The sequence below is a fragment of the Pelophylax lessonae genome (genome assembly GCF_965119305.1).
Source record: "Pelophylax lessonae genome assembly, chromosome: 7".
Taxonomy (NCBI): Eukaryota; Metazoa; Chordata; class Amphibia; order Anura; family Ranidae; genus Pelophylax; species Pelophylax lessonae.
This window is the reverse complement of record NC_138774.1, coordinates 37,288,705-37,305,098: the sequence shown is the minus strand read 5'-3', so window position 1 is coordinate 37,305,098 and position 16,394 is coordinate 37,288,705. Positions and strand designations below refer to the sequence as shown.

The window sequence follows — 16,394 nt, the reverse complement described above, 5'->3', positions numbered from 1 at the left end:
CAGAAATTACTCTGCTTGATTGCTATGTGTCACTACACTTTTAACCTTGTCATTGTTCTTTCTGTTGCCCAAATAAATAAACCCAATATTCGTATTTATTTATTCCTCATAGAGCTGGTCTTTCCAGGGACAGCAAACGTCTTTTATGCAATGAGTTCGGCCAGTATGGACTTCTTGGTCCGTCCACAGCAAACTGTCACAACGCTTCCCTCCGAGGCCAAACCGCTTCACCACCGGGTGCAAATTAATGCCACCTATCCCAAAATCAAGGCCAAGGCTGGAGACCTGGCAAAGTCCCTCTTCTAACTGGCAGTTGCATGAATGGAGCTTCAAAAGGACACTATTTTTTCTCTTGTTACAATGGACGCATGTTGAAAGAAAGCACCGAACGTAATGTATATACCATGAAGCCTTCAGAGTCACTCCAGTTCAGGATGAGGTGCTCTTTTTGCTTTACCCAAAGTGGCCTTCCATTGACTTTTTTATTGGGGACAATTACAGGTGTTCAGACATCAGCTTTAATACAGCTGATAGGAAAGTGCCGTTACAAGCCTTCCATCAGCAGAAAATGGTGCAATTTATCATTTGTGACATCACCGCACCCCGCCCAGAAGTGATGTCACACTGCAAGTTATAACATGCTGCTCAAACCTTTATACACTAGCATCAAAAACACTATGTGCTGTTATTTTTTTATGTATTTCTGTCTGTCACTTTTTATCTATGTAAAATTAAAAAAAGAAAAAATTCCAAAGGCTGGTCTCCACGTGACTGTACGGTAAATGCTCTTCAGAGCTTGTAGAACCAAGAAATCCCAGCAGACAACACACCTAGGATAGAAGTTCTGCACGGTGCATAAAGCAGTGTGGAAGGGAGGCACATTGAAGGCACTTTTCCTGCTGGCAGCTTACAACTTAAAAGTACAGGTACACCTTACAGGTATGTAAATGCTCCTGTGCTTTTAAACATTCATGATAAACAGAGCTTGTAGCTTTAGATCAGAGAAGGTAGGAGGAACTTCTCATTATAATGGCTGTAGAGCACATTGCATGCACCCATGATTAAAGAGGTTGTAAAAGGCTAAAAGGTTCTATGCATGAAGGAAAAAAAAAAACATCTGTGTGCTGCTTCCCCCACTGACTTCCTGAGCCCCCCCTCTTGATCCAGCCATGTGCACAGGAGCCTCGGCTATCGAAGGTCTCTCTCTCACCTCATTGGCTGATGTCAATCACAGTCAACGAGGGAGTGGCAGGGCAGACTAAACCGTAGCTCAGTAGCAAGCATGCACCAGTGCCCCCATAGCAAGTGGCCTGCTATTGTGGGGGGGGGGCATTGGTCAAGGGGGAGGAGCCAGGAGCACCAGTGGGGGCCCCAAGAAGAAAAGGATCAGGGCCGTTCTGTGCAAAACTATTGCACAGAGGAGGTAAATAGAACATGCATTTCTTAAAACAAACCTGTAATATCCCTTTAAGCCCCCTGTTCGGTTTATGTATGGTAGAAAAGGATGTGCAGGTTTGATGTCACACGGATTCCCTGAGGGGAAGAATGACAGGTTTAGCTTCCCAGCGATGCTCTGGGGTTAAAGTAGAACTATAAGGCAAAACTTTTTTTCCCATTTTAGAAAGAGCGAGGGAGGCTTATAAACGCTGTCAGATTTTTTTTTTTTGGCCATCTCTGTGTAATTGCGGAAATTTCCCTTCACTTCCCGTCCAATAGCCAAACAGAAAGTGAGAGGAAATCCCTGCAAATTAAGGGAGTTTCTTGGGGACCCCCAGGTCACTAGAACTAGTTTCTTCATTGGAAGATTTTCCCTCTATTGCTTTTCTAGGGAAAACCCAAAATTTGTGATTTTCTTCCATTTTTAATAATGGTAAAAACTGGACAAAGTGGGAGGGTGAATCTCCCTAACAGAATGCTGGTCAGTTTTTATTGTTGCCTGTGCCACTAATGATATAGGGTCTGGGATTAAAAGTACCATTTCAGTCTTTGCAGATGACACCAAGCTTTGCAGTGGAATAACTTCCTTACAGGATGTCTCCAACTTACAAGCCGACCTCAGTGTACTGTTTCATTGGGCAACTATTTGGCAAATGAGGTTTAATGTTGATAAATGTAAAGTTATGAACTTTAGGGCTAAGAATATGCATGCATCATACATACTAGGTGGAGTAGAACTGGGGAAATCCATAGCAGAGAAGGATCTGGGTGTTCTGGTAGATCATAAGCTTAATAATAGCATGCAATGCCAAGCTGCTGTTTCCAAAGCAAGCAAAGTCCTTTCTTGTATTAACAGAGGCATAGACTCCAGAGAGAGAGAGAGATATCATTTTGACCCTGTACAAATCATTAGTAAGACCTCATCTGGAATATGCAGTTCCGTTTTGGGCACCAGTTCTTAAAAAGGATATCGGGGAACTGGAGAAAGTGCAGAGAAGGGCACCCAAACTGATAAGAGGCATGGAGGAGCTCAGCTATGAGAAAAGATTAGAGGAACTGAATTTATTCTCTCTTGAGAAGAGGAGATTAAGGGGGGATATGATCAATATGTATAAATACATAAGGGGTCCATATAGTTTACTTGGTGTTGAGTTGTTCACTTTAAGGTCAACACCGAGGACAAGGGGGCACTCTTTACGTCTAGAGTAAAACAGATTTAAGCTCCAAATAAGGAAAGGTTTCTTCACCGTAACAGCTGTGAAAATGTGGAATAGACTCCCTCCAGAGGTGGTTCTGGCCAGCTCACTAGATTGCTTTAAAAAAGGCCTGGGTTCTTTCCTAGGTGTACTTAATATAAGTGGGTATTAAAATTTATTTTAGGTAAAGTTGATCCAGGGAATATCCGATTGCCTCTCGGGGGATCAGGAAGGAATTTTTTTCCCCTGCTGTAGCAAATTGGATCATGCTTTGCTGGGGTTTATTTTCGCCTTCCTCTGGATCAACTGCGGGTATAGGATTGTGTATATGGGATTGTATGGTTGGGTTTTCAATACTGTTTTTTTTTTCTTTTTGTTGGTTGAAGGAGATGGACTTGTGTCTTTTTTTCAACCTAACTATGTAACTAATACCAATGCACCCTAGCCAAAACTAAAAAACAAATTTTGCATTTATTATACTTCTAAAGAGTTGAATAAGCTCAGACCGCAACATATTAGAAAGAATAAAACTGCAACATATTAGGAAAACTGTGCTCTACTCTATACTTTTAAAGAGGACAGCTGAGCCTGGCACACCTTAAGGCCTTGTCACACTGGGGACAACTTACCATCAGCAGGATCACTGAAATACAACAAATTTTATGTGAAGAAATTTACTCATCCACACGCAGAATCTCCCTTCATAGTTAGGAAATTGCAACAGCAAGAAGGGTGCTGCCACTGTCAAAGTTGCCTGATTTCCTCTACAGCAGGGATCTCCAAACTTTCTAAACAAAAAAAAGGCCAGTTTATTGTCCTTCAGACTTTAGGGCCGGATTGTGGCCAGCGGGAGTGGAAATATTCCTGGAATCAGAAGTAAACATTATCACATTTGGTATAAGGGGGAGGACTAGTGCTCCATCTTTGGTATCATACCAACATGGGATGAATAGAGGCCCATTATTGGTGTCAGTGGGAGAAATGGTGCCACGTTGTTGGTGTCAGTGGGAGAAATGGTGCCATGTTGTTGGTGTCAGTGGGAGAAATGGTGCCATGTTGTTGGTGTCATTTGGTAGAATTGTGTCTCATATCAGTGGGAAGAATAGTGCCCCAAAGACCTGCGTATGTATGTGTATCTATTTATCATTCTATATCTTTCTCAGGTTCTCTGTAAGGGCTGGATCACACCACAAAAACACACTCCAGATCTGTTCCGGATGCGTTTCTGCATGCGTGTTTATACATTTCCAATGCTTCTTCTTTTTTCACTGTACTGGGTCTGTTGCGGTTTTACTGCGTTCCAGTACAGGAAAAATGCAGCATGTTCTACTTTTTTTTTTCCTGTAAATAGAAAGCCCTGGAACTGACCACAATGGTGTGAACTATGCCATTGGAAACCATATGACCTACTTTCCATGCGCTTTTGATGCAGAAAAAAAAAAAAATGCACTGGACTGCATGTGGTGTGAACTGGCCCTAGAAGGATATAAATACGATTTAAAACAAAAAATATTTAAAATTTTCACTAAACCTGAATGAGTTACTGAAACATCACATTACTCGGAATTAGTGTAACATGTAATCAGCATGTTTAATTGCACATAAGCTTACAAGAAAGTCACCGCTTGCTTTTTCAGTGTGAAAATAGCAAAAAAGGACAAACAGTGCCTCGCTGGGGATGGGAAACTCCAGGCCGACACCAGGAGAGACCCTCCTGACGAGTACATAAATAAAAGTAAAACAATCGATCATTCTTTGCATCCCATCTTAGACCTTCACTGGTCCCTTAATCTGTGCCCGCTGATACTCCTGCTGCAGTTTGGTGAGGGAGGCCCGGTGCTGTTCTGACTTCTGTTCCAAGTCCTTCAGCATCGTCTCATATCGTTTACTGAAAGAAAAATTAACCACTTACCGCAAACTGACGTATATATACGTCGGGTAACTTTGCGGGGTTATACCGGGATGATACCTCTAGCTAGAGGCATCATCCCGATACCGTGGTTTAGTGCCAACGGTCGGCTTTCCGTCGGTAACAACCGATGCGGCTCGGGAGCCGCTCGATCGTTACCCGGGTGAGCGGGAGGGGACGTCCCCCCCCCTCCCGCCGCCTTCCGTGACTTTTAACGGGCCTCCCGTCCCACCGGGAGACCCGAGCACCCAGCCGGAAATGGCTTTGATCGGGTCTCCGATGACGTAACCCGGAGGCGGTGTCCATGACGTCACTTCCGGGTTACTGTGCTGCAAAAGGCGGCAAATTTAAAAAACGGCTGTATGCAAAAACGCCGTTTTCGGCATTTTGCATACATGGAAGTGTAGTGGAGGGGTCTTAGGGTCTTTTAGACCCTCGATCCCTCCATAAAGAGTACCTGTCACTGCCTATTGGTGTCACAAGGGATGTTTACATTGCTTGTGACAGCAATAAATGTGATCAGATTTTTTTTTTTTAAAAAACCTGCTATAAAGTTAAAAAGAAAATAAAATAAATAGGGAAAAAAAAAAAGAAAAATTTTAGCCACCGCAGTCACCGTTAGCAATAATCAAAAAAAAAGAGCTACACTCTAACTCTAAATTGGTAACCGTTAAAAAAATATAAAGCGTCGCCTATTGAGATTTCTATTGACCGTAGTTTGTTGCCATTCCACGGGCACAATTTTAAAACGTAACATGTTGGGTATCTATTTACTCGGCGTGACATCTTTCACAATATCCAAAAAAATGGGCTAACTTTACTGTTTAGTATTTTTTAAATGCAGTGAAATGTGATTTTTCATTTTTTCCAAAAAAATGGTGTTTTAAAGACCGCTGCACAAATACCGCGTGACAAAAAATATTACAATGACCGCCATTTGATTCTCCAGAGTCTTTGCTAAAATAATATATATAATGTTTTGGGGTTCTAAGTAGTTTTCTAGGAAAAAATACTGGTTTTAACTTGTAAACAAAAAGTGTCTGAAATAGGGCTGGGGCTTCCGTGGTTAAGGAGAGATTGTTATACGGGGTACAACACCATAGAATTTCTAAACTGCTATTTATCACAGTTTCATCAGGAATGCTGCTGCCCCTAAAAAACAGATGAGCAGTAACAGTGCCATCTTAAAGCAGAGTTCCGGCCTCAAAATCGATTTTGCTCTGGGTCACCTGAAAAATAAATGGATATTTACGATTTTTTTTTTTGTTTACTTACCTTGATATTGAAGAAAATATACTCACCTTTCTTCTACTTCCTCCCTCTGTGACCGCGGCCCACGGCCCGCGCCATCACTTCCTCCTTGCATTGATTCCGTCAGTTCCGGGACAGGCGCGTCATTCCCTGCTAAACAGCTTCTGGGCATGCCCAGAAGCTGTGGAGGGATGACGTGCCCGCACCGGAAGTGATGAACGGGGACGGTGCAGGCGCATTCTGGGAGAAGAGGACGCAGAAGAGGACGCGCTGGCTTCAGCTGCCCACACCTGAGATGGCAGCGCTGGAGAAGAAATTTTCAAGGTAAGTATTTCTTCTAAAAGGTAAGTGCGACCCGGGACAGTTCAGAGGCTATCCATTGTGGAATGTACTAGCCCTGACTGTCCCGGGGTATTTTTATCTAAATTTCACCCCCGAGGCCAGAACTCCGCTTTAAGAGCATTAAAGGGCCCCAGGCAATGCAGTGCACCGGGGCCCTGCCTACACAATCACCCACGAGAATAAAAATACAAACAAATACTTGATAAGGTGAGATTTATTGGTACAGTAGTACAAAGCTAATGACAGCTGCCAAATTCGGTGGCTGGGTCCAGTGAACACACACACGGACGGGAGTCAGACTTGACTGTCCTGTGTGTGCCTGTTCCTGTGGAGGCGGACAGGTATTCCTGCAGTTGTGGGCTCCCCCTCCACGGCCCAAGTGGCCTGACAGCAGCGCAGGGCCGACAGCAAGGGAATCGGGACTAATGCTTGGCTGGGGCTGGGCAAGTGGGGCCCCCCGGGCAAGTGCCCAGCATGCCCATTCGGTAAGATGGCCCTGAGCAGTAAAGGAAGAGGCTACAGCTCTGAAAATATATCTGAACGTTACTAAACAACGTAAGGGACAGCTAGTGTGTAAAGAGGACAATAAAAATCAGTACTTGCAGCCTTGAACCAGATGCCACAAGTGCAAGCTGCAGATGTATCTTTTAGGGTGACCATGTCCTGAACCATCATTAGATGAACCAGCACACACCTATAGGTGCAATTGCACCATCTGAAGCCAACTCCCCTTATCCCGACTTATTCATTAAAGGGATACTAAAGCTAAAACGTTTACCTTAATGCATTCCTTGCAACAAGGTAAAAAAGGTTTTAATTTTAATTCTCTGTCCCCATCCCCATCCCTGTGTGAAGGGAAAGAGGGAAGAGATCCAGCACTGTGCACAGTTACAACACTTCTCCCCTCTCTTCCTCTTTACACAGGGCCTCAAACAGCAGCAGGAACTATTGGCCCCTGCCGCTATCAAATGCAGTGAGAAGGAAGTGTGTGTGTGGGGGGGGGGGGGGGGGGCTAAGCACTCTGTGTGCGTCTATGGAGAATGGCTCCATAGACACACAGCTCGGGAGCAAGCAGACACCATGTGCCCCCATAGCTCGCTATGGGGACACACAAAGAAAAGGAGAAGCCAAGATTGCTGGCGAGGGAACTGAAAGAGAGGAGGATCGGTGCTGCTCTGTGCAAAACCATTACAGGTGAGTATAACATTATTTTAACCACTTCCTTACCGAGTCATGTAAAATGACGTCGGCAAGGTGGTTGTCTAGATCCGGGCCGCCGTCATATGACGTCGGCCCGTTCTAGCTGCTACTGCGCGCCCCCGGTGGCGCGCAGCGGCGCGATCAGGGACGAGGCTCGTCCCTCGGACATAGCCCATCACTGATCAAGGTAAACAGCCAATAGAAATTGGCTGTTTACCACGTGATCGGCTGTGTCAATCACAGCCGATCACATGAGCGGCTCCAGCACGAGCCGCTCGTTCTCTCTGCAATGCGCGCCCCCGGGGGCGCGCAGAGCAGCGATCGGGGACGAGGCTCGTCCCTCGGACAGAGTCGATCCCCGATCTAGGTAAAGAGCCAATGAAATTGGCTCTTTACCACGTGACCGGCTGTGTCCAATCACAGCCGGTCACAAATGTCAACAGAGAACACGGTAACTAGCTGTCACCGTGTTCTCCTCCTCACACACTGATCCTGTGTGAGGAGGAGATTGTGGTAACAGCTAGTTACCAACTACAGTGCACCCCAACCACACTGATTGCCCCCCCCCCCCCCAATAAAGAGCACCTGTCACTAGCCCATCAAAGTACCCGAGTACCTGTCATCAGGTACTCAGATGACAGGTACTCGGGTACTCTGATGGGCTGGTGACAGGTATTCGGGTACTCTGATGACAGGTACTCGGGTACTCTGATGACGGATACTCTGATGACAGGTACTCGGGTACTCTGACGGGTACTCGGGTACTCTGATGACGGGTACTCGGGTACTCTGATGACGGGTACTCGGGTACTCTGATGACGGGTACTCGGGTACTCTGATGACAGGTACTCGGGTACTCTGATGACAGGTACTCGAGTACTCTGATGACGGGTACTCGGGTACTCTGATGACGGGTACTCGGGTACTCTGACAGGTACTCGGGTACTCTGATGACAGGTACTCGGGTACTCTGATGACGGGTACTCGGGTACTCTGATGACAGGTACTCGGGTACTCTGATGACGGGTACTCGGGTACTCTGATGACAGGTACTCGGGTACTTTGAGTACCTGTCAACGGAGTACCCGTCATCAGAGTACCTGAGTACCTGTCACCTACCCATCAGAGTACCCGAGTACCTTCCACCTGCTCATCAGAGTACCTGACGCCTGAAGTACCCAAGTACTTGCCGCCTGCTCATCAGTACCCATCACTACTCATCAGTACTCATCAGTACCTATCACGTATCAGTACTGATCATCAGTACCCATCAGTACAGTATCACCTATCACCTATCAGTCAGTGAGTACTACTCATCAGTACCTATCACCTGCCTGTCACCTGCCCATCAGAGTACCCGAGTACCTGTCACCTGCCCATCAGAGTACCCGAGTACCTGTCACCTGCCTATCGGAGTACCCGAGTACCTGCCACCTGCTCATCAGTACCAGAGTACCTGTCACCTGCCCAACAAAGTACCCGAGTACCTGTCACCCTTCATACAGCCACCATGTCCAAGTCCAAAAAGGTTTATATACGTCCTCCGTTTAAACCTAAATACCGGTGTTATGGTAGCAGATAGCTGCCATAACCCTGGTATTTTTTTAAACGGTGGACGGTTGGCTTTCCGATAAGGGTGGTCCCAGCGGCGGATTCGCCGTGGGATCACCCTTCCGGGATGGCGGAAGAGGCGCCCCCCCCCCCCTCCCGACGCGTTCCGGTCCTTTTCCCCGCTTACCGGACCCGCCGGCAGCGGGGAAAACGATCCGGTCCCGAATCCTCACAGACAGGATGTCGAGTGAGGGCAAGCTTGCCCTCACTTGACTCTATGGTCTTGGAGGACCGGAGCTACGGAAAATGTTGTTGCCTAGCAACCAGTTTAAAGGTCCTTTTTTTTTTTTTTTTTATTTTATATTATAATTATTATTATTTTTTTTTTTTTCTATCTTTTAGTGTACTTGTGAGATCTGAGGACTTTTTGACCCCAGATCTCACAAAAAAGAGGTCCTGTCGTGCCTATTTCTATTACGAGGAATATTTACATTTCTTTTAATAGAAATAAAAATGATCAATTTTTTTTTTTTTTTTAAACGGTGTAAAAATAAAAAATAATAAATAAAATAAATAGTAAAAAAAAAAAAAAAAAAAAATTAAAGCGCCCTGTCCCCGTTAGCTCGCGCGCAGAAGCGAATGCATACAGAAAACATATGTAAACGGTGTTCAAACCACACATGTGAGGTATCGCCGCGATCGTTAGAGCAAGGGGAATAATTTGAGCCCTAGACCTCCTCTGTAACTCAAAGATGGCAACCTGTAGAAATTTTTAAATTGTCGCCTATGGGGATTTTTAAGTACCAAAGTTTGTCACCATTCCGTGAGCGTGCGCAATTTTGAAACATGACATGTTGGGTATCTATTTACTCGGCGTAACATTATCTTTCACATTATGGAAAAAAATTGGGCTAACTTTACTGGTTTCTTATTTTTTAATTAAAAAAAGTGAATTTTTCCCAAAAAAACTGCGTTTGGAAGACCGCTACGCAAATACGGTGTGATAAAAAATAGTGCAATAATCTCCATTTTATTCTCTAGGGTCTCTGCTAAAAAAAAATATATAATGTTTGGGGGTTCTAAGCAGTTTTCTAGCAAAACAACTGATTTTAGCTTGTAAACACCAAATGTCAAAAATAGGCCTAGGCAAGTGGCTAGGATGCATGATGATGCTCCTTGGATGTTCGGCCCCTCTATATGGCTAGGCTGTGAAAAAGTCTCACACATGTGGTATTGCCATACTCAGGAGGAGTGGCAGAATGTATTATGGGGTGTCATTTTTGCTGTGTACATGCTATGTGTTAGGAATATCCTATAAATTGACAACTTTGTGTAAAAAAAAAAAGTTTTCATTTTTTTCCCACATTTTCCAAAAACCTGTGGAAAAAAATGATATGTTCAAACGACCCATAATGCCTCATAGAATATACGTTGGAGTGTTTGCTTTCCAAAATGGGGTCATTTTGTGGACTTTTCCATTGTATTGGTGCTCTAGGGCCTTGAAAAGTGTGATAGGTAGTAAGAAAGTTTTATGTGTATTTATGCTCCTAGAACGCCTGAATGTGCTTCTTGGACGTGGAGTCTCTTTTTGTGGCCAGGCTGTGTAAAAGTCTCACACATGTGGTATCGCCATACTCGGAAGGAGTAGCAGAATGTATTTTTGGGTGTAATTTTTGCTGTGTACATGCTATGTGTTAGAAATAGCTTATAAATTTACAACTTTGTGGGAAAAAAAAGAAAAAAAAAATTTTTTCTTCATTTTCCCAAGAATTGTGGGAAAAAATTACAACTTCAAAAAACTCACCATGCCTCTTACTAAATACCTTGGACTGTCTACTTTACAAAAAGGGGTCATTTGGTCGGTATTTGTACTGTCCTGACATTTCAGGGCCTCAAGAAAGGAGATAGGCAGTCAGTACATCTGGTGTGATCAATTTTCAGTAATTGGTACCATAGCTTCTAGACTCAATAACTTTCACACAGACTAAATAATATACACTAATTTGGGTTAATTTTACCAGAGACATGTAGCAGTATACATTTTGGCCCAAATGTATGAAGAAAAATTTATTTTTTGCAAAATTTCATAATTGAAACTAAAAAAAAGTGTTTTTTTTTCAAAATTTTTGCTCTTTTTTTGCATATATCACGAAAAAAAAAAACCCCAGTTGTGATCAAATACCACCAAAAGAAAGCTCTATTTGTGTGAAAAAAATGATAAAAATTTTGTTTGGTTATAGTGTAGCATGACTGAGCAATTGTCATTCAAAGTGTGAGAGTGCTGAAAGCTGAAAATTGGTCTGGGCAGGAAGGGTGTCTAACTGCTCTGTATGGAAGCGGTTAATTAAAAAAAAAAAAATTATATTTAAAAAAAACCTTTAGTAACAGTTGAAGTGATGCAAAAAGTTTGAATAAGCAAGTAGCCAGTGAAGTGAAAACTCAAGACCTGCACACTTGTTGAGATCAGTGTAACTTGTGAAACACACACACTTTATTAATTTGATTATTGCAAATTGAAAACACCTAGCAGCTGAACATATTAACAAGAAAACATTTTCTGAGGTGCTCAAGTGTAAAAACGCTCATCTTAAAGTGGAACAGAACAGTGGATCAGAAAATTAAGTCCTGATTGATCTCTTCAGGCTGGCCCCGTTCTTCAGGTATGGGCAAGGGGAGAGACAGCGCAAAACTCCATATAGTGTAGTAACCCCTTGAAGACCAGGTCTTATTCTGACACGTTACTTACAAGTTAAAATCAGTATTTTTTGCTAGAATATTACTTAAAATTCCCAAACATTATATACATTTTTTAGCAGAGACCCTAGAGAATAAAATGGCGATTGTTGCAATATTTTATGTCCCACTGTATTTGTGCAGCAGCCTTTCAAATGCAATTTTGGTAAAAATGCACTTTCAGAATTAAAAAAAAAACAGTAAAGTTAGCCCAATTTATTTGTATAATGTGAAAGATGATGTTACGCCGAGAGAAATAGATACCAAACACGTCATCCTTTAAAACTGCGAACACTCGTGGAATGGGGACAAACTACGGTACTTAAAAAATCTCCATAGGTGACGCTTTAAAAAATCTAACGGTTACCAGTTTAGAGTTTGGGAGGAGCTGTAGGGCTAGAATTATTGCTCTTGCTCTTACGATTGCGGTGATACCTCACGTGTGGTTTTAACACGGTTTACATTTGCGGGCGCTTCTGCGCACGAACAGGGAGGGATGGGGCGCTTTAATTTTTTTTTTACACTGTTTATATATATATATATATATATATATATATATACACATACAGTGGGTGGGGATCGAAAGTTTGGGCACCCCAGGTAAAAATTTGTATTAATGTGCATAAAGAAGCCAAGGAAAGATGGAAAAATCTCCAAAAGGCATCAAATTACAGATTAGACATTCTTATAATATGTCAACAAAAGTTCGATTTTATTTCCATCATTTACACTTTCAAAATAACAGAAAACAAAAAAATGGCGTCTGTAAAAGTTTGGGCACCCTGCAGAGTTATTATCTTGTACTGCCCCCTTTGGCAAGTATCCAAAAGCTTGTAAACACTTTTAGTAGCCAGCCAAGAGTCTTTCAATTCTTGTTTGAGGTATCTTTGCCCATTCTTCCCTACAAAAGTCTTCCAGTTCTTTGAGATTTCTGGGCTGTCTGTCACGCACTGCTCTTTTAAGGTCTATCCATAGATTTTCAATTATATTGAGGTCAGGAGATTGTGAAGGCCATGGCAAAACCTACAGTTTATGCCTCTTGATGTAATCCCCGTGGATTTTGAGGTGTGTTTAGGATCATTATCCATTTGTAGAAGCCATCCTCTCTTTAACTTCAGCTTTTTCACAGATGGCATCAAGTTACCATCCAAAATTTGCTGAAATTTTATTGAATACATTTTTCCTTCTACTCGTGAGATGTTCCCTTTGCCACTGGCTGCAATACAACCCCAAAGCATGATTGATCCACCCCCGTGCTTAACAGTTGGACAGAGGTTCTTTTCATTAAATTCTGTGCCCCTTCTTCTCCAAACGTACCTTTGCTCATTCCGGCCAAAAAGTTCAATTTTAACCTCATCGGTCCACAGAACTTGTTTCCAAAATGCATCAGGCTTGTCTATATGTTCATTTGCAAAGTTCAAAAGCTGATTTTTGTGGTGAGGACGTAGAAGAGGTTTTCTTCTGATAACTCTTCCATGAAGACCATATTTGTACAAGTATCTCTTTATAGTGGAATAGTGTACCACAACTCCAGTGTCTGTCAGATCTTTCTGGAGGGATCGTACAGTCAAACGTGGGTTTTGAATTGTTTTTCTCACAATCCTGCGAGCTGTTCTGTCTGATATTTTTCTTGGTCTTCCAGATCTTACTTTAATTTAACTTCCACTGTTCCTGATGACTGCCATTTCTTAATTACATTCCGAACAGAGGATATTGACATCTGAAAACGCTTTGCTATCTTCTTATAGCGTTCTCCAGCTTTGTGAGCGTCAACTCTTTTCAGTTTCAGTTTTCTAGACAACTGCTTAGAAGATCCCATGGTGCTGATTGTTGGGGCAAGGTCAGATGAGTCTGGGCATTTAAAACCTTTGAGATTGACATCACCTGGTCTTCCCAGACGATGATTGAGAACAATCCATGACACTGGCAGGTCTCAGCCTAGGGGGGCAGTGCAAACTTTTGATCCCCTGTGTGTGTATATACAGTGGGTACATAAAGTATTCAGACCCCCTTAAATTTTTCACTCTTTGTTATATTGCAGCCATTTGCTAAAATCAATTAAGTTCATTCTTCTTCCTCATGAATGTACACAAAGCACCCCATACTGACAGAAAAACACAGAATTGTTGACATTGTTGCAGATTTATTAAAAAAGAAAAACTGAAATATCACATGGTCCTAAGTATTCAGACCCTTTGCTGTGACACTCATATATTTAACTCAGGTGCTTTCCATTTCTTCTGATCATCCTTGAGATGGTTCTACACCTTCATTTGAGTCCAGCTGTGTTTGATTATACTGATTGGACTTGATTAGGAAAGCCACACACCTGTCTATATAAGACCTTCCAGATCACAATGCATGTCAGAGAAAATGAGAATCATGAGGTCAAAGGAACTGCCTGAAGAGCTCAGAGACAGAATTGTGGCAAGGCACAGATCTGGCCAAGGTTACAAAAAGATTTCTGCTGCACTTAAGGTTCCTAAGAGCACAGTGGCCTCCATAATCCTCAAATGGAAGACGTTTGGAACGACCAGAACCCTTCCTAGAGCTGGCCGTCCGGCCAAACTGAGCTATCGGGGGAGAAGAGCCTTGGTGAGAGAGGTAAAGAAGAACCCAAAGATCACTGTGGCTGAGCTCCAGAGATGCAGTCAGGAGATGGGAGAAAGTTGTAGAAAGTCAACCATCACTGCAGCCCTCCACCAGTCGGGGCTTTATGGCAGAGTGGCCCGACGGAAGCCTCTCCTCAGTGTAAGACACATGAAAGCCCGCATGGAGTTTGCTAAAAAACACCTGAAGGACTCCAAGATGGTGAGAAATAAGATTCTCTGGTCTGATGAGACCAAAATAGAACTTTTTGGCCTTAATTCTAAGCGGTATGTGTGGAGAAAACCAGGCACTGCTCATCACCTGTCCAATACAGTCCCAACAGTGAAGCATGGTGGTGGCAGCATCATGCTGTGGGGGTGTTTTTCAGCTGCAGGGACAGGACGACTGGTTGCAATCGAGGGAAAGATGAAAGCGGCCAAGTACAGGGATATCCTGGACAAAAACCTTCTCCAGAGTGCTCTGGACCTCAGACTGGGCCGAAGGTTTACCTTCCAACAAGACAATGACCCTAAGCACACAGCTAAAATAACGAAGGAGTGGCTTCACAACAACTCTGTGACTGTTCTTGAATGGCCCAGCCAGAGCCCTGACTTAAACACAATTGAGCATCTCTGGAGAGACCTAAAAATGGCTGTCCACCAACGTTTACCATCCAACCTGACAGAACTGGAGAGGATCTGCAAGGAGGAATGGCAGAGGATCCCCAAATCCAGGTGTGAAAGAGTGAAAAATTTAAGGGGGTCTGAATACTTTCCGTACCCACTGTGTATATATATATATATATATATATATATATATATATATATATATATATATATATTTTTTTTTTTTTATCACTTTTATTGCTGTCACAATGTATGTAAACAATCCTTGTGACAGCAACAGCCACATGTCAGGTATTTTTTTTTGGAGGGATCTGGGTGTCTATAAGACACCAAATACCTCCTCTGCACTTAAAAGCATTCTAAATGCCAAGTTTGGCTATTTTGCATACTGACTTTTTTTATATATATAATTCTGGTGCCTTTAGGGCTCCAGTAACCGGAGGGGATGTCATGACATTGCTCCTGGGTAACTAGGTCTGATCAAAGCTGATTCCCCCGGACGTGCCGGCGGCTGGTCACTCATGCCTCGAGGGGGGGGAGGGGAGGAGGTAGACATCCCCTCCAGCTGCAAGTAATCAAAGCCCAGCGGATTATTAGCCGCATTGGTTATTACAAGAAAGCTGACCGTCAACTGTTAAAAAAAAAAAAAAAAACGGTACCGGGGTAATGCCTGTAGCTTGCACGCATCACCTCGGTACAACCACTTGAAGCGGAAGGCCGCATATTTGCGTTCCATCACCATGAAGGGGTTAAAAACAATACTACTACACTCACAAGATGAGTGCAGGTATAGAGATATGGCAAACATTAAAAATAAGTGCCTACACTGTTTAAAATCCAGTAATACACTGTCTCACCCGGCTCTACACATGCTCAGTTGTCCTGTATTCTCAACACTGTGCCAATAATCGGTGAATTACTTGAGGCCGTTCTATTGAAACCTAAAGATTTACTACTGCTGAGGGGGAGAAGAAAGCAACAGGAAAAGCACAGACTGTGCTGAGGGAAGACAGATTAGGGAGGGGAAAATAAAAGCAGGAGACGTGACAAGTCAAACTCTGCTGCAAGTGCTGGTTACTGACATTTCTCCGTTTATATACTACAATCTCTTTTCCACTGTGGATTTGGCATCTTCCAGGTCCTGTTTTACCAGCACTGGTCCGATAAGCTTATACACCGTGTTACTGTCATCTAGCACACCCAACTCCTGGAGACACATACATGCATACGTTTACAAAAAGAATTGTCAGATATTCTGTAGATATCCACTTCTCTGTAGCGGGACAATTGTCTGAGCATTTGACGGATTCATGTGTGTGATGGTTTGGAATCTGTCCCTGTATAACTTCTGAAGAACAAGTCACACCATTAACACCAACATGGAAGAGGTCCTATTATAATTCACTTTTCCGAGTTCAGATATGGGGTTTACCTTATCTGTTGCAGCAATCCCAACAGACAATAACATTGTTTCAACTATGAGCTACGCAATTTTGACTCCAAACTGTAAAAAGGAGAGCGCACGCAGACCTCGGATGATAACGCTTTAATGGTGGACAA

The 16,394-nt window shown here is 43.2% G+C and overlaps 1 long non-coding RNA gene across 1 annotated transcript in view; it reads right to left on the bottom strand.

The window, feature by feature from the left end:
* Positions 1-4,390: 4,390 nt before the first annotated feature.
* Positions 4,391-16,394, bottom strand: part of LOC309559340 — a 24,520-nt gene continuing 12,516 nt past the window's right edge. The window contains exons 2-3 of the long non-coding RNA XR_014225460.1: positions 15,917-16,041; positions 4,391-4,521 (exon numbers count right to left, since the gene is read on the bottom strand). This is a non-coding gene — a long non-coding RNA (uncharacterized lncRNA). The remainder of the gene's footprint in view (positions 4,522-15,916; positions 16,042-16,394) is intronic.